Consider the following 21,173-nt stretch of genomic DNA (forward strand, 5'->3'; position numbering starts at 1 on the left):
ACTTGTATTAATATATATGTCCTGGGAATTTTAATGCTGATACAATTCGTTCTTTAAAAGATGGATAAAAGCCAAGGATCAGACATTAACGTACTTATGTTAAATTACACTGACGAAACAAGCAGAGTGATGGAGGCATTTGCTTTGAAGTTAAAAAATGTTTAGAAGTTATTCATTTAAACGCTGTTAAAGGAAAGCATTCTGAATATTAAGTTCGAGCTTGTGGCACAAAATTGTTCTATATACATAAATTATGCTTTGCTAATAATTTGCATTGACTTTAAGTATGCATTGATGTCCATTGCTGTTACATTTGGTTTGACAAGAATGCTTTTTGGTAAAAGGTTGGGATAATTGATCAAGCAATTTGACGCTCAGTAATTTGAACAACACAGTTCATCCTTGTGTTTAGTACCAACTGAACTCAGTAAACCTGGAGTGCAAAATAGCTATGCTTTAGGATAACTTGCACTTGAAATAAGAACTGTTTTAAGAAAGAAAGCAGAAGAAAGGAAGGAAGAAAAAAAGACAGACAGACATATAGACACTAGGAGAACTCTCCTGCTCTTCGAATAGTGCCCTGCGATTCTTTACATCCATCTGAACAGGCAAACAGAGCCTTGGTTTTATGTTAGGAGAATGTCTTTAGTGTGACTTTACTTTCCTGAGTTTAATTAAGTCTAAGTAATTTGTGTGGAGAGGACAAAGGTACACAAAGTTGCACAAAAAGGATAAAGTTGTCCCGTAATTTGTGTCTCCACGCAATGATGTAATATCATCATCATAGGCGGTCCCTCGAACGAGGATGACTTGCTTTCACGAGTTTACAGGTGTTTCAATGAAGGACCCGATGTTCCAGTCCTGAACTCCAATTGAGGGAGTGGAAGATGCCTGTGCGTGAATTTTTTAACGTGCGGTGACCATTGCACACCAGCCACCACACGGGCTTGACAGAGCTAGGTCTTGGTCCAGTGGCAAGGATTAACCAAGATGACTGGAGACATGCTCTGCTGCACGGACCTAGCGTGCCCCTGGGTCCTCGGCTCTTCTGGGCCCCGTACCCTAATTTGTCGCACCTCCGCCACGATCTCTCGCCGTTCCTCCGCCATAAACATTCACCGCATCTCGCCAGAAACACTCGCCGCTCATCCGCCCCGACCTTCCCACTCCTCTGTACCTGGGTCCTGCCGATGTTTCTGCCCACGCTCCAAAACGGCGACCAGGGTTTTGATGACGTCACCCAGTCGCCCATCTCAAAATTGTCACACACTTGGAGCAGCTCGCGCTGGAGGTTGAAGTGGTACGCCGCTCCAGCTCTTTTATAGCCCGACCTGCGGAGCTGTTCTCTCGCAGTTCGGGGGTCCACGATGTAATATAGGCTAATGTCAATTATACTGTATTCACCAAGTCGACAATTATCTGTGAATACTGAGACATTTTGACTAATCCACATCTCTCAATCTCTGTTGTGTGCTTTAAGTGGTAAGGAATGCATGACAATACTTTGTCTCAGAGCTTGTTTTGGACACCTGATTATGAGGCAACCCATGTGAAAATGTGTAGGAGCTGAACTCCAATAGGAGATGAACTCCGATCAGGTGAACATAGCAGAGTTTGGGCTGATGTATAGTTCAAGTCGCTGGAGAAATACCACCAATGATGCCTCCGCAAGATCCTACAAATCCCCTGGGAGGACAGATGCACAAACATTAGTGTTCTCGACCAGGCCAACATCCCCAGCATTAAAGCACTGACCATACTTGATCAGCTCCGCTGGGCCGCCCACATAGTTCGCATGCCAGACACGAGACTCCCAAAGCAAGCGCTCTACTCGGAACTCCTTCATGGCAAACAAGCCAAAGGTGGGCAGAGGAAACGTTACAGGGACATCCTTAAAGCCTTCCTGAAAAACTGCAACATCCCCACTGACACCTGGGACTTCCTGGCCAAAGATCGCCCTAAGTGGAGGAAGTGCCTCCGGGAGGGCGCTGAGCACCTCGAGTCTCATTGCCGAGAGCATGCAGAAATCAAGCGTAGTCAGCGGAAAGAGCATGCGGCAAACATGTCCCACCCACCCTTTACCTCAATTACTATCTGTCCCACCTGTGACAGGGACTGTGGCTCTCAGCCACCTAAGGACTCATTTTAAGAGTGGAAGCAAGTCTACCTCGATTCCGAGGGACTGCCTATGATGATGAAGATGATAGTTCTTAATTGGTTATCATTGGTTATCACTTTAGAGGATGAGAGATTTCAGTCCTCTTGAAATGATGGTTGGGAGACTACCAGAGTAGTTAGCTGTCTAGAAATAAACTCAGTCCTGAACCGAATGAAGGAAATCTGGCATAAAATGGGTACAATGAGGCCCAATTTCGGGGCCCAATGTCCTGCACCCCAAGGATGCCTGAAAAATGTCCAAAACTTGCAAATGCGAATGAGAGGTTGAATGCCTGTTTTAGGATGCCCCAAGAAAATTGGGCTGCCCTAAAAAAGTATTAGGCCTGCTCTGCTCAGGTTTTCCAAGCATGGATTCCGGGGATGAGGGGGTTGACTTATGAGGAAAGGTTGAGTAGGTTGGGCCTCTACTCATTGTAATTGAGAAGAATGAGAGGTGATCTTATCGAAATGTAAAAGATTATGAGGGGGCTTGACAAGGTGGATGCAGAGAGGATGTTTCCACTGATGGGGAGACTAGAACTAGAGTACATAATCTTAGAATAAGGGGCTGCCCATTTAAAACTGAGATGAGGAGGAATTTCTTCTCTCAGAGGGTTGCAAATCTGTGGAATTCACTGCCTCCAAGAGCTGTGGAAGTTGGGACATTGAATAAATTTAAAACAGAGATAAACAGTTTCTTAACCGATAAGGGGACAAGGGGTTATGGGGAGCAGGCAGGGAAGTGGACTTGAGTCCATGATCGGATCAGCCATGATCGTATTAAATAGTGGAGCAGGCTCGAGGGACCTTATGGCCTACTCCTGCTCCTATTTCTTATGTTCTTATGGATATGGCCTTTCCAGTGGCCTCCACTAAAATTATTATTTTTAACTTCCTATGGAGCCAGGAGAAGCAGGAGTGCTCCTCTTGGTTCCATGACACTCCTGGATGACCACTGCCAACTGTGATCGCCCAGCGCCGCACCCCCTCCAGCTGTCCTCGGCACACACTTCCCGGCACTTACTTTCGGACGGCTACCTGTGAGGCAATTGGCCCAAAATCATTGACCTGAAATTAGCCATGCTGACTACTTGTTGCCAGAAAACAATTGAAATGACTCTGCCTTTGTTCAATTTCATGATGTGACTGTGAAAGCACACTGGGAGATGACTTTCATTATAGAAGTAAACTACAAGTTAAACTTTGGTATTGTGTTCTCCAAGAGTCCCAAATTTTCAAGACTGCATTCTTTCAACTAGAGTTTCACAATGTTGGGGCTCAAATTTGTAATACTGTGACTGAGAGACTTTGTCAGTGAAATAACTTGTTTCGACTACATTTGAAGAAAGAAGCACACGACATAATTTAGTTGATCTTTTAATACCTTTTTGCTACAGACCTAAATCAGATTATGACATTAATATTCTCCATGGAATTCATAAAAAATTAAACTAAACTTTACCATGTACAATCATTTTGTGAAAAACTGTATACAAACTTTTTAGAATGCAAGTACTTTCTCTGAATTGCAGAGTAATAACAATAGATGTTTACTATTCCAAAAGCATTAAAAATACATAAATATTGCACAAAAAAACAAAGTGAGATAAAACTTTATGACCCCGTCAATCTAAATACATCTACATTTACTTCATTAGTTGACTTCATCCTGTGGTGATACCTGAATAGCCGTGTACTTTATCGGTGGAGGAGGGGGTTTGAATGGAGGCGGTCCATTCCTGTTGGGAAACAAAATCATAATTCCTGTTATTCACAATCAAAATTGACTAATTTATTTTATGCTGCAAACATCTTTAATTAATTTCATTTCCATATTTCCCCCGATTTGGGAAGAGTTTTCTTCTCCTTTTCCTGAATATAACGAATACAAGAAAATCTGATCCGTAAGACACTATTCACTATATCCATCCAATGCAATGTACCCTAACTGTAGCAAATACAGGAAAATCACCCAAGATGGACAATGTGCCCATTGGAGACTATTTGCTGCATCCAGATGTTTCAATACACTCAAATATTGGAAGAAAACCACTGCAATATGTCAAATGATAAAGGAGGTCTGACAATGAACGGATTCACATTGTATGAAGCTCCACAACTGATATAAGTCCAACATATGAGATACTTATTATTTTCTGTTAGTTCTCCGTTTTATTGTGCTATGCACTATGTTAAGCCTTGGCTTAGTGGTAGCGTTCTCACCTCTGAGTCAGATGGTCATTTCAGAGACTCGAGCACATAATCTAAGGGGACACTTCAGTGTAGTGCAGATGGAATATTGCACTGTCAGACTTGTCATTCTTCAGCTGAGACGTTACACCGAGGCCTTAACTACCCTCCATGTGGACGTAAAAGACTCCATGATACAATTCAAAAAAAGTGGAGTTTTCCCAGCATCCTCGCTGATATTTATCTCTTAAGCAACAGAAACATATTGGTCTGGCTTTTGCTTTCGGAGAAAGAACAGTGCTCGCCATTCACTTCACTAACAGCTGATGTTTTCCTCCATTCCGGCGCCTTTCCAGCACAGTGCCCGCTACAGGGGATCTGTGGCATGCGTGAGCAGGGAAAATAACAGGCAGGCTCTTCAGCCAATCAGATTGAAGAATCCTCACTTAGACTAGGGGCCGAAATTTCCCTCCACCCCATTTGGTGTGAATAATTCGAATTAAGTGATGAATTACCACCAGTACAGATGGGGTAGATAATAAAGGGAAATTGGGCACTTTGGTTTACCAAAATCAATGAGGCAGTGTTGGAGGCGGTAGAGGGGTTGAAGAGAGTTGGGAACGGGGCAGAAGGTGGGCGGTGTTATCAGCGCCACGTTGACCATGTCAGCGCGACGCTGATGACATTGCACGTCGCAGGCGTGCCGCATCACACTGACGCGTTGCAATGTCACTCCCATTCACTTAAAGGGGAGGGTTGCTGCGAGGCCTATGGCAAGCCCAATGGGCCACCAGTGAGGGTTCTGTTTGATGCAGCAACCCGGTACCCAAGAGGGGGCACCAGGCTGCCTGTTGGCGGCCTGGCCAAACCAGCAGCCGTCATTGCCGTACTGACTCAGGAGTTGGCTGACAAGTAAAACACCATGTTGGCTGTGGCAGTGTGCCCTCCCCTTTAAGGGCGGCCACACCGCTCAGCCATTGCCAGCTTCCCACCATGTGAAGCTGTTGGGGGCACCGACCGGCGGCGGCCGCGCTCCCACGGGGCAATTTCTCTCACGGAGCGGAAAGGGGTCACCGCTAGATGTTAATGGGTGAGCACGTGGCTGACAAGGGGTCAGAGCACCAGGCAGGGCGGAAAGACAGGGCGTGGTGGAAACCCGTTTCCACTGCCCCCGGCCCGGGGGCAATTCCGTATGGGTCATTCCATCCGCCTCCACCAGTCGGAAAGGCCTTGCCACCCCATTACCGAGCTGGTAACAGGCCTTAAAAGAAGGAGAAATTATGGCCCTACAGAGGCCAAACAAAGAAGTATAAAGCAGGAAATATAAATTAGATTTAAATAATTTACAGAAAGCAAATGAAAGATTAGGAAATACAAATCGTATTAAAGGGAGAGACATAAAAGAGCCAGACAGAAAAAATGTATATATATATATTTTTTTAAATATGAATACCAACACTAATTTTCTTCTGAGGGAATGAAATTCCACAGTTGTAAAATTAATTTTTCTGGGCCAGTGAGATTATTCATCAGTAGTTATCACTTATCACCTTGTTAAAAACTCACTTACTCCTGAATGCACGAGTTCCAATATTTTCAGCCGTCTTTACTGCAGACCTAGTGGGTAAGTACTTCAAGTTCATGCCATTGCAGTTATTTCAATGCCGGGTCTATCCGTGAGGTGTGCCACAGTGCACCTTGTGGAGAAGCAGGGTACTTCTGACACCAACTGTTGGATTTCTGATTTAACTGCACATGTGCATACTCCAGAAGTTCCTGTCAGATTTCCTCCATTAAAATAGTGAGCACTGATAGCCTCACCGTTATTCTCATCACCGAGATATCTTCACTGCTTTCCACCCTCAGCCTTTGCACCAAACAACTTCTGTTATTTCAGCCTCGGTGATTTCAATCTCCACCTCAATTAATCATGCTCTCCTTTCTCTGAGTTCACTACCCTCCTATCCTCCCTCCATATAAACTCCCAAACCCATATTCACGGGCACCCCCTCGATCTTGCCATCTCTTGTGGTCTCGCTAATCCCATCATATCAATTGCAGATAAGCCCATCTCTGAACAATTCCTTGTATTGTTCTCAACCCACAACCCCTTTCCACCAGTTCTACAACCTTACAACCCTTCTGTGCCTGCCCCTGGAAAAAACTCTGTCCCAACTCTTTTACAACTGCACTTATGAAATCCCAATTGTCCAACCCTTGGCCTTTCATTCACCATGACATTTCTAGCCTGCTCAACTATACCTTCACCACCACCTTTGATGCCCTGGTCCCTAGTAAAATCATTACTCTCTCTCACCCTGGCTGTTCCCCCTGGTATCTTTGCTGTGCCCCTGGCACCCTTGCTGTGTGAGCCCCTGGCCTGTATTTTTAATAGCTCACTGCACTCTGGAATTGTTCCTACAGATTGGAAGGAGGCTAATGTAGTCCCCATTTTTAAAAAAGGTGACAAGGCAGACCCGAGTAACTATAGGCCCGTCAGTTTAACATCAGTAATAGGGAAAATGCTTGAAAGACTCATAACGGTTGCAATATGTGAATTCTTGGATACGGAGGGACATATTAGGGACACCCAACATGGCTTCATAAAAAAAGAGGTCATGTCTCACAAATCTAATTGTATTTTCTGAAAAAGTTACAAAGTTGGTGAATGAGTAGACATTGTCTACTTAGATTTCCAAAAAAGGTATCGCACAAGAGGTTTCTCTATAAGATCGGAGCCTCTGGTATTAGTGGCAATATATTGAGCTGGATACAGAATTGGCTCACAGGACGCAGGCAAAGAGTAGTTATAAATGGACTTAGATCCATTTGGTGACCGATCTCCAGTGGTGTCCTGCAGGGATCAGTGTTGGGATCGTTGCTTTCTACTATTTTTATTAATGATCTGGATTCCAGGGTTGGCGGCACAATTTGCAAATTTGCAGATACCAAGATCTGTGTGAGTGCTAGAACTATAGAAGAGGCTCAGGCAAATCTTAATGTGTTAAGAGACCAGGCTCATGACTGAAAAATGATGTATAACTTAGATAATGCAGTGTTAGGCATGTGGGCAGGGCAAATGCTCAACATTCATACACCCTCCAGGGAAAGGCATTAAAGATGGTAGAGATAGAAAGAGATTTGGGCATTCTAGTGCATACATCCTTAAAGGTGCACGAGCAATGCCGTGCAGCGATAGCTAGAGAAAATAGGGTGTTGGGGTATATCTATAAGACAATTGAGTATAAGACAAGGTGTACTGTTTTGTCCTTGGAATACTGTGTCCAGTTTTGGTCTCCTCACATGCTGGGTGATATTGAGGCTCTGGAAAGGGTGCAGAAGAGGGCCACTAGACTAATTCCAAGTCTAAAGCACCTTAGTTATCAAGATAGGTTAAAAGAGTTGGGACACTTTACCTTAGAGCAGTGTAGACTTAGGGGGGGATATGATTGAGGTTTTGTAAGATAATGAAGGGAATCGACAGTGTTCCAGCTGACCATTTATTTCAATTAAATAGGTTAGGCACAAATTTAAGTTGTATAAGGCTAGATCTAGGTTAGATGTCAGGAGGTGGTTCTTTCCCCAGAGAATAGTAGACCTCTGGAAGAAGCTGCCCTCTCATGTGGTGGAAGTAGACTCACTGAATTCCTTCAAGCGAAAGCTGGATTGTTTCTGGCTGCGGTGGAGATTAACTCTTACAGAAGGTAGGTACTGCAGGGAATTTAAAGGCTAGAGTGATCTCCTGGACTAGTTTAGTTTCGATCACCTAGATGGGTTGGAGAGGAATTTCCCAGATTTATTTTCCCAATTTGGCCTGGATTGTTTATCTTTTTTTGCCTCTCCCAGGAAATCACATGCTTTCGGGTAGGGTGGAGTGTATAAGTTGTGATACAGAAGGTATCACAATTGTGTGGGACAAGATTGATGCACCTGATGATCTTTACATGTCTATTCGTATGTTCAAGTCCAAGGAACGAATTTGGCAGACAACTGGTTTAGCCACTCACCACCAGATCTGACCACATAAAGCATTATCAGGTCCTGCACTCATCGGCCAACGCTGCCCAATACTCCAGAATCATTCTGGAATGCAGAGATTATCTTCCAGATTCTATTCGCTACTGCTAACCATCTCTTTAAACCACTATCCCATGTCTCCTCCACACTCACCTCCGACAACAAGTGTAAGGATCTCATGGACTTCTTTGTCTCGAAGATTGAGCTGCCTTTGCCACATCTCTTCCTTCCCCTAGCCCATTAGTCAAAGTTTCCTCTAAGCTTCCCCCTGGCCCTAGCCCTGAACTCGCATCTTTCTCCAGTTTCTCTCCGGTCTCCCCTCATGATCTCTCCATGCTCACCTTACCCATGAGACCCACTTCCTGCTCCTTTGACCATATTCCCACTAAACTGCTGACCATGCAACTTCCTTTTTTGGAGCTGAGATTGTTAACGCTTCTCTCTCCTCAGGTACTGTCCTACTTTCCCTCAAATCTGCTATCATCACCCCTCTCCTCAAAAATACAACCTTTGAGCCCTCCATCCTTGCAAACTACCGCCCCATCTCCAACCTCCATTTCCTCTCCAAAGCCCTTGAACATGTTGTGGCCTTCCAAATCCGTGCCCATCTTTCCTGAAGCCCATGTTTGAATCCCTCCAATCAGGTTTCCATGCCTGCCACAGTACCGAGAAGTCTCTCATCAAAGTCACAAATGGCATCATTTGTGACTGTGATAAAGGAAAACTATCCTTCCTTGTACTTCTCGATCTGTCTGTAGCCTTTGACATGGTTGACCACTCCATCCTCCTCCAACACCTCTCCACCGCAGCTGGGTGGGATTGCACTCGCCTGGTTCCATTCTTATCAATCTAATTGTAGCCAGAGAATCACCTGCAATTGCTTCTCTTCCCATTCCTGCATTTTTACCTTTGGTGTCCTCCAAGGATCTATCCTTGGCCCCCTCCTATTTCTCATCCATATGCTGCTTCTTGACGACATCATCAGAAAACACGGCGTCAGTTTCCACATGTACGCTGACGACACCCAGCTCTGCCTCACCACCACTTCCCTTAACCCCTCCACGGTCTCTAAATTGTCAGATTGCTTGTTCGACATCCAGTACTGGAGGAGCAGAAATTTTCTCCAATTAAATATTGGGAGACCGAAGCCAATATCTTCGGTCCCCGCCACAAACTCTGTTCCCTAGCCACCAATTCTATTCCTGTCCCTAGCTTCTGTCTGAGGCTAAACCAAACTGTTCAAAACCTTACAGTAATATTTGGCCCTGAAATGAGCTTCTGACCACATATACACTCCATAACTAAGACTGCCTATTTCCACCTCCGTAACATCGTCCGTCTCCTCACCAGCCTCAGCTCATCCACTGCTGAAACTGTCATCTATGCCTTTGTTACCTCTAGACGTGACTATTCCAACGCACTCCTCACCGGCCTCCCACACTACCCTATGTAAACTTGAGATCATCCAAAACATGACTGCCCATGTCCTAACTAGCACCAAGTCCCATTCACCCATCACCCCTGTGCTCGCTGACCTACATTGGCTCCCGGTTAAACAATGTCTCGATTTAAAAATTCTCATGAACTCTTTGTAGCTGTAAGGTGACCATCACCTGGAATGTGCACTCCAGGAAATTCTCAGCCTTCCGTATGTCCTGCAATGATTCCAGCTGCTCCTCAAGCTCAGAAACCCTGAGCTCGAGTTTGAAAAGCTGGAGGCTCGTCCTGCACACATTGTTATCCAGGCCACATGGATCCCGGAATTCCCACTTGGCACAGGAATTGCAGACAACGAATCTCAGTTGTTAAAGCATTTTGCTTAAAAAATCTTTTTAGATCTAACTAATTAATCTGAATATTTATATATTTACTGTTGCCCTTTGGTTTAAATGACTTAGCACCTCCTCACTGAATTCCCACTCTCTCTAAATTCCCATTGCCACTCTGTTTAGCAAGCCTTTCCGTTTAGTAGATACTCCCGCTCTGTGCACACGGGGTCATGGTTTTAATAGAAATAATGATCAAAGGAAATCTTTCCATTATAGAGGCATGACTAGTTCTGGAGCACAAGTCTTTAGCATGACAGCCGGGATGTTGTCGAGGCCCAGAAAATTAAATAAACAGCCAGTTTATCTATTTTTTGGGAGTGATGTTGAAAGGAGGAATAGTGCCCAGGATGCAAGGAGAACTCCTTGCTTTTCTTTCCAGAGTGCCATGGGATATTTTCTGTCCTTAGGAACATGGAGGGTCTCAGATTAACACCTTATCTGATCTAAAAAGCAGCTCTCCCTCAGCACCGTATTGGAGCGTCAACCTAGACCATGGACTTAAGTTCCTGAGCGGGGCTTAAACTCACAACATTCTGACTCAGAGTGCTACCAACTGAGCTGGACTTGGTGTCTTTCGTTCAAATATTGTACTGTCTTCATATTTTATGTTGTATTTATCAAAAACATTTCCAGTAATATTTTGAATAACTAGGACTAAGCTTTTAAGTATTCATACTGTACCTCTAAAAAGACAATTATCACAGATTCTTAATTTCAGCTGGAGTTGCCCATACAGTTTAACAGCTGTCCTGTCCAATGTGTATCCCTCATCCAACAACACTAAAACAGATTATTTGGTCATTTATCTGTGTGCAGATTGGTGGTCATATTTCCCTACATTACAGCAGTGAATATATTTTGAAAGTACTTCATTGGCTGAATTCCATGAATGGTTTTGGGACATTCTGAGGACATGAAGGGCGCTGTATAAATTCTTTATATATCAATCGAAGTGCTCAGCTTGTTTTCATGTGCAATAGACCATTTTCCAACTTCATAACTGCAGTGAAAGCTCAACCTATAATGAGAAATATCCTCATTTGTATGGCTCAAAAATGTACACAAATCAGAACTTGAGTGATTCTGCACAATAGTACAGGGGACTGTGCTGAATGACATTCATACTGTACTTTTTCAAATTAATATACATTGCTCTGTAGCCTGCAATGAGGCTGTAATAAAACCAGAAATTGCTGGAAACATTCAGCAGGTCAGGCAGCAACTGTGGGGAGAGGAAACATAGAAAAATAGGCCCCAAGTTTCCACATGATTTGCTCCTGATATTTAGGAGCAACTGGTGTAGAACGGAGTATCTTAGAAATCGGAATTATCCACATTTAGTTTGCTCCAGTTCTAGTCAGGTAGAACAGTTTCACTTTGGAACAGAATTTCTTTTTCAAAAGGGGGCGTGTCCGGCCACTTACGCCTGATTTCAAAGTTTCGTGAGTGAAAACTTACTCGAAACTAACTTAGAATGGAGTAAGTGAAGATTTTTGTACCTTCGAAAAAACCTTGTCTACACTTCAGAAAATCAGGCGTAGGTTACAAATTAGGCGTAGGGAACGAGGTGGGGGTGGGGGGAGAGGGGGGGGGGAAGGGAAGTCATTAAATTCTACAATCAATCCTTAGTTATACTTATACAAATATTATACAAATAAATCCAAGCTGAATAAAAATTTATAAGCAAAGAAAAGATTAAATAAACCATGTTCCTACCTGTGTGAAAGTGCTTCAGGCAGGCCTTTCATGTTGGAGACAGGCAGGGGTGTGGCGTCAGTGTCTCGACGGCAGCGACAGCAAGCTTCGAGCTGAGCTGCAGTGCTTGAGGCAGGCCTTCATTCTCTTCATGGCTGGCCGCGAAGAAGCAACACCGGATGGACCTGAGGCCATTCGGCCATGAGATAGCAGCGGCGTCAGTGGCTGGCCGGCAGCCGAAGAATCAACGCAGGACACACGCAGCCTCATTAAGGTTCTTGAGGCCATTCGGCCACGCTTTAGGGGCGGCGTCAGTGGCTGGCTGGCAGCCAAAGAATCAGCAGCGGACAGACGTGAGGCCATTTGGCCATAGGATATCAGCGGCGTCAGTGGCTGGCCGGCAGCCGAAGATACAGCAGCAGCCTTCGAGCTGTGAGGGGGACTGAGGCCATTTGGACAGGAAGAGGCAGCCACATCGACAGTTTTATATTTAAATTTGCAGAATGGGTGCTGCATCACCACGTATTATTGCAAAGTTGAATTGGCACTCTTATTTCTCCAAACACACAGTCCTTAATTTGCCTGTACCAATGCAGCACCGGTTCTGCAAGTTTAGCAGTGAAAAGCTGAACTCACTGATTTCAGCAGGTGATTTATTCAGCAGTGCTGCTAAAAGCACTCCCTCACACACAGAAATATCAAAAAAAATTAAATTACAAGCCTTTGCAGGGGTCCAAGAAACAAATCTTCACTTTTTCTGCAGTATTTTAAAAAATGGCAGAGTGCCAATGTTTGTGTGAGACTGCGCGTGCGCGCACGCTCCAACGCGCACGCGCAGGGTTGCCGGCGCCACGAAGGCTAATTTAAATTGTACCCGCCCCCTGCTGCTTAGAAAATCGGCGCGAGTGTTAGGCTCCGCCCCCTGCTGCAAAGAGCGCGCCGCGCCAAGCAGACATCGAGCTCCAAGGAGCTCGAGAATATCGGATTTTTTTTTAGGCGCAGTTTTCGGCGCGAAAAACAGGCGCCCAGCTCGGAGGTGCGCCGTTTTCATCGCGGCACGAAACTTGGGGCCATAGAAAATAGATGCAGGAGCAGGCCATTTGGTCCTTTGAGCCTGCACAACCGTTCAATATGATCAAGCTTGATCATTCAACCTCAGTACCCCACTCCTGCCTTCTCTCCATACCCTCGATCCCTTTAACCGTAAGGACCACATCTAACTACCTTTTGAATATGTCCAACGAACTGGACTCAACAATTTTCTGTGGCAGAGAATTCCACAGGTTCACAACTCTCTGGGTGAAAAAGTTTCTCCTCATCACAGTCCTATATGGCTTACCCCTTATCCTTAGACTGTGTCCCCTTGTTCTGGACTTCCCCAACATCGAGAACATTCTTCCTGCATCTAACCTGTCCAGTCCCGTCAGAATTTTATACATTTCTATGAGATCCTCTCTCATTCTTCTAAATTCCAGTGAGTATAAGCCTAGCTGATCCAGTCTTTTCTCATGTCAGACCTGCCATCCTGGGAATAAGTCTGGTGAACCTTTGCTGCACTCCCTCAATAGCAAGCTCATCCTTCCTCAGATTAGGAGACCAAAACTGCACACAATACTCAAGGTGTGGTCTCACCAAGGCCCTGTACAACTGCAGCAAGACCTCACTGCTCCTATACTCAAATCTCCTCGCTATGAAGGCCAACATACCATTTGCTTTCTTTACTGCCTGCTGTACCTGCATGCCTACCTTCAATGACTGATGTACCATGACACCCAGGTCTCGTTGCACCTCCCCTTTTACTAATCTGTCACCATTCAGATAATAATCTGCCTTCCTGTTTTTGTCACCAAAGTGGATAACCTCACATTTATCCACATTATCCCGCATCTGCCATGCATTTGCCCATTTACCTAACCTGTCCAAGTCCCCCTGCAGCCTCTTAACATCCTCGTCGCAGCTCGCACTGCTACCCAGCTTAGTATCATCTGCAAACTTGGAGATATTAAATTCAATTCCTTCGTCTAAATCATTAATGTATATTGTAAAGAGCTGGGGTCCCAGCACTGAACCCTGTGGTACCACACTAGTCACTGCCTGCCATTCTGAAAAAGACCTGTTTATTCCCACTCTTTGCTTCCTGTCTGCCAACCAGTTCTCTATCCACGTCAATACATTACCCCAAATACCATGTGCCTTAATTTTGCACACTAATCTCTTGTGTGGGACCTTGTCAAAAGCCTTTTGAAAGTCCAAATACAGATTGGGATAATGTTTCGGGTCGATGGCCTTTCATCTTTTTGCAGGAAATGTTGAGCTTTCTTCGTTCCAATCCTACTCAGGTTCCCTCTGAGTTCTTCATATACATACATGACTGTGTCGGTTCTACTTCCTGTTCTCACCCTGAGCCAGAGAATTTAATTAATTTTGCTTCTAATTTCTAATCCTCCCTTACCTACACGTGGTCCATCTCTGACTCTTGTCTTCCTCTTGATTTCTCTATCTCTGGTGATTGACTGCCCACTGATATCTGTTCATCTTCATCATAGGCAGTTCCTCGAACGAGGATGACTTGCTTCCACACGAGTTCACAGATGTTTCAATGAAGGACCCGATATTCCAGTCCTGAACTCCAGTTGAAGGGGTGGAAGATGCCTGTGCGTGGATTTTTTTAACGTGTGGTGACGGTTGCACATCAGCCACCACACGGGCTTGACAGAGCTAGGTAGGCCTTTATCCAATGACAAGGGTTAACCAGGATGACTGGAGACAAGTTCTGTTGCACGGACCTAGTGCACACACATATCGCAGTGTGGGCTGGCCCGTGCTGCCCCGGAGGGGCGCTAACGCGGCGTAAATGCCATTGCGACCAAGTGCGGCGCTGACGTCGACTCCTGCCAACAGCGTGCGCCCCGATCTCCTGCGCCCAGAGACCGTGATGTTATCACCATGCGCATTGCTTCAGTAACCCCCCCAGATCCAAAATTCACTTAGGGGGACAGCACTGACAGCTGCAGGAGGCGTGGATCGGGTGGCCCGCTGCTATAGGGCGATGATTAAAGGTGAGGTGGCCAAGGTAAGTGAAAAAAAACCTTACCTTTCTTCTTGGAGTTTCTTTCATGGGTTCCTGCCCATAATCGTTCAGCCCAGCACTCTGTTTGAGAACTGGGCTGATCGTGCGGGTGGTCCAGGAAGATGACTTTTAAATTGCAGAGCCTGCAGCGATGGCCCTTCCTTTTAAGGGAGTGAAGGGCCCTTTGAATGTGGCAGCGCTGCACAGCCTAGTGTGCAGCGCTTCTGAGGTATCTGCCCTGTCTGCTACCATTAGCGCTCCAAGAAAGAAGTGGAGTGCTTGATTAAGTGCTCCACTAAATCTTGGAGCGTAAACGGCAATTTTTTTAAAAGTTTGAAATCGTTAGCGCTTGGTACTAACTTTTCAAACTTTGAAAAATTAACGCCCCAAACGGGGCGATAGTGAATTTCTCCCACTCTATTTTTCTCACCACAGATGCTGCCTGACCTGCTGAGTGTTTACAACATTTTCTGCTTTTATTTCAGATATACAGCGTCTGCAGTATTTTGCTTTCTGCCAAAAGTTTGTAAACATATTGATTCAAATTTAAATTGCAATAATTTAAAGATCGACAAAACAATACTTACAGTTTCTTCCTGACCTGCCAGTATCTGATAAGATAAGATAATACAGCAGTACAGATCACCAAGATCAGGATCACAGTTACCACCACTGCCACAGAAACAGTGTCTTCAGGCTCTGCAAAATACACAGTAACAAAATGATATAAGATCCCAAACATCGGGGTTAATTTTGCAGTCCGCAATGCTGAATGAAGCTTTAGCGAGTATTAGCACAAATTGGAAATTTGCGCAGACTTGAAAAATTAACCTTTCATATCAAATCTAACACTGGTGAATTTCAATGTCACAGACAAGTTACGGCAGGAGATCAGATGAACCCGGTATAAATTCAGGACTGATGGGCTTTATGGATAAGAAAAGATACAGGAATTAAGCCCACGTTTTCCCCTACCTCGGTGGGTTCGTTGCAGCTAGCGTTGTTGGCGGCCCACTCTACAAAATGATTTCCCCCTAATTGGGCTTGTTAAGCGCACCCATTGTGTTTGCCAACCAATTAAAGGAAGTGGGTCTGATGATGTCATTTGATGATACGTAATCAGCCGGTTTCCTTAAAGAGATCATGTCCAAATTTATTTTGGCAGTTGTGCTGTCAGCATCATACAAACACTGAGGTACTGCAAATGCTGGCAATGACTGCACAGAGGTGCACAGCTGTCCCCAGGCTTTCCCATGACTCTATATATGCTAATGGAGGGAGTCACAACACGCAGGGAGGTTCTCTTCCCTTCCAATGGGTGGAAGAGACCTGCCTAGGAGATCAACACAGCCTGGTTGCACATTGCACAGGAGGACACGAGCAGGGATGTCATCAGGAGGACCAGGTTGCAGTGGTGCAAACCTTTCAATAGTCTCTGTAGGTCACAAAATGTTACTACAAAGCCACACTCAATCTCATACCATCCTCATCACTCTGCCTTTCCTACCCTACTTCTGCACATCCTTACTCACACCAACTTATCTTGCACATTCACCCATCCCTCTCTATCTACATTATCACATCCCCATCCCACTAGCCATCCCTCATACTCACCCTCATCCTAGTGCAATCATACCAACTAACACCACACAAGGGTAGACACTTGGGTGTTTTAGCCAATGATCATGTAAAGTTTCTGTTAATGTGCTGTCAAACATTTAAATCTTTATTTTCAACACTTTGCCTTCGTGGACAGATTTGTGTGCACCTTTGGAAGTGGCTTAGTGAGTTGCAATGAATGGTGAGACATAACAGTAACCTCCCGCTCCATCCCCCGCAATATGATCAATGTGAAAGGAATGGCTTGGGCATTGTAGGAATGCTTTATGGTGTTGATGTGGGGTGGTGCTAACCTGGTGCATCATGTTGAAGCCAGTGTGTACAGCGCCAAGTGAAGTAAATGTGGCCTTGGTGAGGCTATCGCTGGCCTCTCGGGCAGTAATGTGGTTGGGTGCTGATGCCCTGTATCCTGTGTATCATATGTTGATTGCGGAGAAGGTTGCTGTTGTTGTTGGTGCTGCTGGTGTGCCTGGTGCTGCTGGTGTTGGTGATGATCGTGGTGGGATTCTGAGAACCAAGGTGAGATAATTTCAAGGGCACCGATGCTGATGTAATAGAAAGCCGATGAACAGTCAATGGTGAGAAAGGATGTTCCAATGAGGTGACATTGGATAGAGAGATTGCTCCAAACACTTGCAACCTGCATAAAGCTCAATCTGTCTTCCAAATGCAGTAAGCAACAGTTTTTGATGTTGGAAAATGAAGAGCTGTGAGATGGGAGCTTTTATAACACAATTGCAGCTGTCAAGTAAATAAATTAATTAATGGTCACACTACTCCTGACATCCTTACCGGACATAATCTCCGAGCATGTAAACCCTGTGGACAACCTTGTAGAATGGTACGTTCAGCTCAAAATTATTTTTAATAGGCTACTAACAAGATCATAATGACCTAAATTGCCTCCCCAGCCGCTGCGTGTCAGTTCAACGTTGACAGATCTGACATCTGGGAAAGTAGCGTGGCAGATGGTTGACAGTGGGTTCTTCACCCACTGTCAAAAAAAAAATTCCCACCTGGACTGCTACCAAACCTGGCTGCTGACTCCCCGAAAAATTCTCCCCTAAGTGTTTGGGGGAAAATACGTCATTGATGAGTCAGGCTTGCATTACTTATAGTCACATCGCCCATTTTGTGGTGGCTGGTGTGCAATGATTACCACACGTTAAAGAAATCCACGCACAGGCATCTTCCACCCCCTCAATTGGAGTTCAAGACTGGAATATCAGGTCCTTCATCGAAACATCTGTGAACTCATGTGGAAGCAAGTCATCCTCGTTCAAGGGACTGCCTATGATGACTTATAGTCACTCAGTGCTTTCATTTTCAGTATCCACCATACCAATAGGGCAGATTTTATAAATTCATGATCTCCGAGCAGAGCTTCACGTGGCAGGAGTGCCTTTCAGACATTCGGGCACAAGGACTGCTGTGGTTCAAGGAGAAGGCCAACCATCTCCTTCTCAGGATGAGTACGGAAGAGCCAGAAATGTGAACTAGACAGCATCATCCACATCTCCTGAGCAAATTTTTTAAAAGCTCCTTGTGATTTTCCATCCATTACTTTGGGCCCGCTGATCTATGTGCTCAAATTCCCAATAGGCATCCCATCGCATGGACCAATATTGCAGCAGTGCCAATTCATAAAAAATACCATTAGTAAAGTACAAGTTTTCAGTAAAATTGAACTAGTCTGCATCTATATATAGGTTAAGCCAGAAGGGAATAGTCAATAGGATGCAAAACCTCCAATCAGGTGTGATTTATGCTTTGGGATTTATCGAGGAAAATCGTATGGTAGGAATGATCATTCTAATTGCCAGGGCAGGTGGGGGCAGTTGGCTTTAAATTTTAATAAATGCTCCTGAGCAGGCATAAAAATAAAGTTATTGCACCTATTCTTTTAATAAATATGGCTCAGATTTCGTGGTCAGCGGTGAAGGAACGTCACTCGCCATTACATCACTGATAGCTGCCCACAAAGTTGTCTCAGGTTTTTGAGCAGAGACTTGCTTAAATCCGGCATCTGATCCAGTGTGCCATCCTCTACAGGGCATCTGTGGTGTCTGTCAGCAGGTTAAGAAATTGGTCTACGGCATAATCAATGGAAAATAAAATTGGGCCAGGTATAAAGCAGGCTGCCGATTCGCTATCGCCCATTTTGTGATATTGACAAAGACCAATTTCACCCCCAGGGTTCTCTGCATTCAAATCAAGAATGGATGAATTGAAAACTAAGAAAACGGGACCAAGAATTATTCCATCCCATCATCAGTGCACACAATAGAATCCTAGAATAGTACAGCACAGAAGGAGACTATTCGGCCCATTGAATCTACGGCACCATCAAAGAGCAATCCAGTTAGTCTCACTCTCCTGCTCTTTCCCTATATCCCTGCAGTTTTTTCTCCTTCAAGCTTTTATCTGATTCCCTTTTGAAGGTTACTATTGAATTTGTATCCATTACCCTATCAGGCAGTGCATTCCAAATCCTAACCACTCATGCGTAAAAAGTCTGTGGTACTTTTGCCAATCATCTTAAATCTGTGCCCTCTTGTTATTGATCCTTCAGCCATTGGAAATAGTTCCTCTTTATTTACTTTATCTAAACCCTTCGTGTTTTTAAACACCTTTATCAAATCTCCTCTTTGTGTTATCTGCTCTAAGGAGAACAATTCCAGCTTCTCCTGTCTATCCACATAACTGTAATCCTTCATTCCTGGAACCATTCTAGTAATTCTCTTCCGTACCTTCTCCAAAGCCTTCACATTCTTCCTAAAGTGTGGTACCCAGAATTGGGCACAATACTCCAGCTGGGGCCAACTGGTGTTCTATATAAGTTTAACATAACTCCCTGGCTTTTGCACTCTATGCCTCTAGCTATAAAGCCCAGTATCCCATATGTTTAACTGCTCTTTTAACCTCTTCTGCCACCTTCAAAGATTGGTGCACAAACACTCCCAGGTCTCTCTAATCTTGCACCCTCTTCAAAATTGAACCACTTAGTGCGCATGATCTCTCCTCATTCCTCCTACCAAAATGTATCACTGCAACACTTTTCTGCCATGTTTCTGCCCATTCCACCAGCCTGTCTCTGTCCTCTTGAAGTCTGTGACTATATTTCATCACTGTTCCAAGTTTTGTCTTATCTGCATAGTAATGAAAAAAGATTTGTGCAGGCACAACTTCACTTCAACTAGTGAAATGTTGAATCAAAATTGATAGGAGTCTGCAGCAACTCTGATACACATTTAAGCACTTGATAGAATTAATATAAAACTTAAATCAATTAAAAGTATGGAAAGTTAAAAATAACCCGTCTTGTGTAACAGTAAGCTCCCAGATTTCCACTACAGGTATGGCAATGAGTACTGGAGATTATGTAAATAGTCTAAAAGATAAAAAGTAGTATGTCATGGAGAAATAATTTATCGGCTACAATGCTTCTCAAAATATATATTTTTTTTTAAAGGAACGCAATCACATATTTTTTGATTATCTTCACATTCCAGAATATCTATTCCCTAGCAGATGCAAATCACAAACTATACAAAATAAAGATCTTCTCTGTTACCTTCAGACTGATTCCACTGTTTCTAAGTTCCAAGATTTCAATATGTGGACAATAAATAATTCCATCTATCAGCTTCATCTGAAGGAGGTCCGTCTTTAACTAACAGTTACTGCCCTACATTTATTGGACTGAAGGAGAGTATCACTGTGCCTCCTGGTTTCATTTACTAAAGTTAAGCAAAAATCATGTGAAGCTAAATAATATTCTTACTTACACCCAGAAAGTAATATTTACCTTTGTCAGCAATGGTATGGACAATGGCACTTGTGCTGTTCAAATAATTTGTTGTTGTGTATGATTTGGTTTTGTTGATTGGTATTTCAGTATTTTCCATAGATGATTTGGTGCCGTTGGATGATTCAAAGCTAATCGATGACTGAATAATGGTAGACTGTCCCTCACTGGTGGATAGCACAATGGTGATTGATGGGCCAGGACTGCTGGATGGTGCAATGCTGATAGATGGTCCAAAGGTAGTCGATGATTGAGATGATTGAATGGTGGTGGACAATCCAGCACTGGTGAATAGTCCAGTGCTGGTAGACTCTCCCAGGATAGTGGATGAACCAGTGGCGATTGATAGCCCAATCCCAGTAGTCAAATCAGTGCTGGTATGAAATTCAATACCTAAAGGAGAAATGAGGTATTAATTACTGATCTGTATAGTAATAGCTAGATAAATAATGAGAAGCAAACGAGCCAAAGGTGGGCAGCGGAAACGTTACAAGGACACCCTCAAAGCCTCCCTGATAAAGTGCGACATCCCCACTGACTCGGAGTCCATGGCCAAAGACCGCCCCGAGTCTCATCGCCGAGAGCGTGCAGAAATCAAGCACAGGCAGCGGAAGGAGCGTGCGGCAAACCAGTCCCACCCACCCCTTCCCTCATCTGTCCCATCTGTGACAGAGCCTGTGGCTCTCGTATTGAACTGTTCAGCCACCAAAGAACTCAATTTAAGAGTGGAAGCAAGTCTTCCTCGATTCCGAGGGACTGCGTATGATGATGATGATAGTAATAGCTC

The 21,173-nt window shown here is 44.4% G+C and overlaps 1 pseudogene; it reads right to left on the reverse strand.

The window, feature by feature from the left end:
• Positions 1-3,719: 3,719 nt before the first annotated feature.
• Positions 3,720-21,173, reverse strand: part of LOC139245602 (T-cell surface protein tactile-like) — a 182,984-nt pseudogene continuing 165,530 nt past the window's right edge.

The sequence above is a fragment of the Pristiophorus japonicus genome, unplaced genomic scaffold (genome assembly GCF_044704955.1).
Source record: "Pristiophorus japonicus isolate sPriJap1 unplaced genomic scaffold, sPriJap1.hap1 HAP1_SCAFFOLD_224, whole genome shotgun sequence".
Classification (NCBI taxonomy): Eukaryota; Metazoa; Chordata; class Chondrichthyes; family Pristiophoridae; genus Pristiophorus; species Pristiophorus japonicus.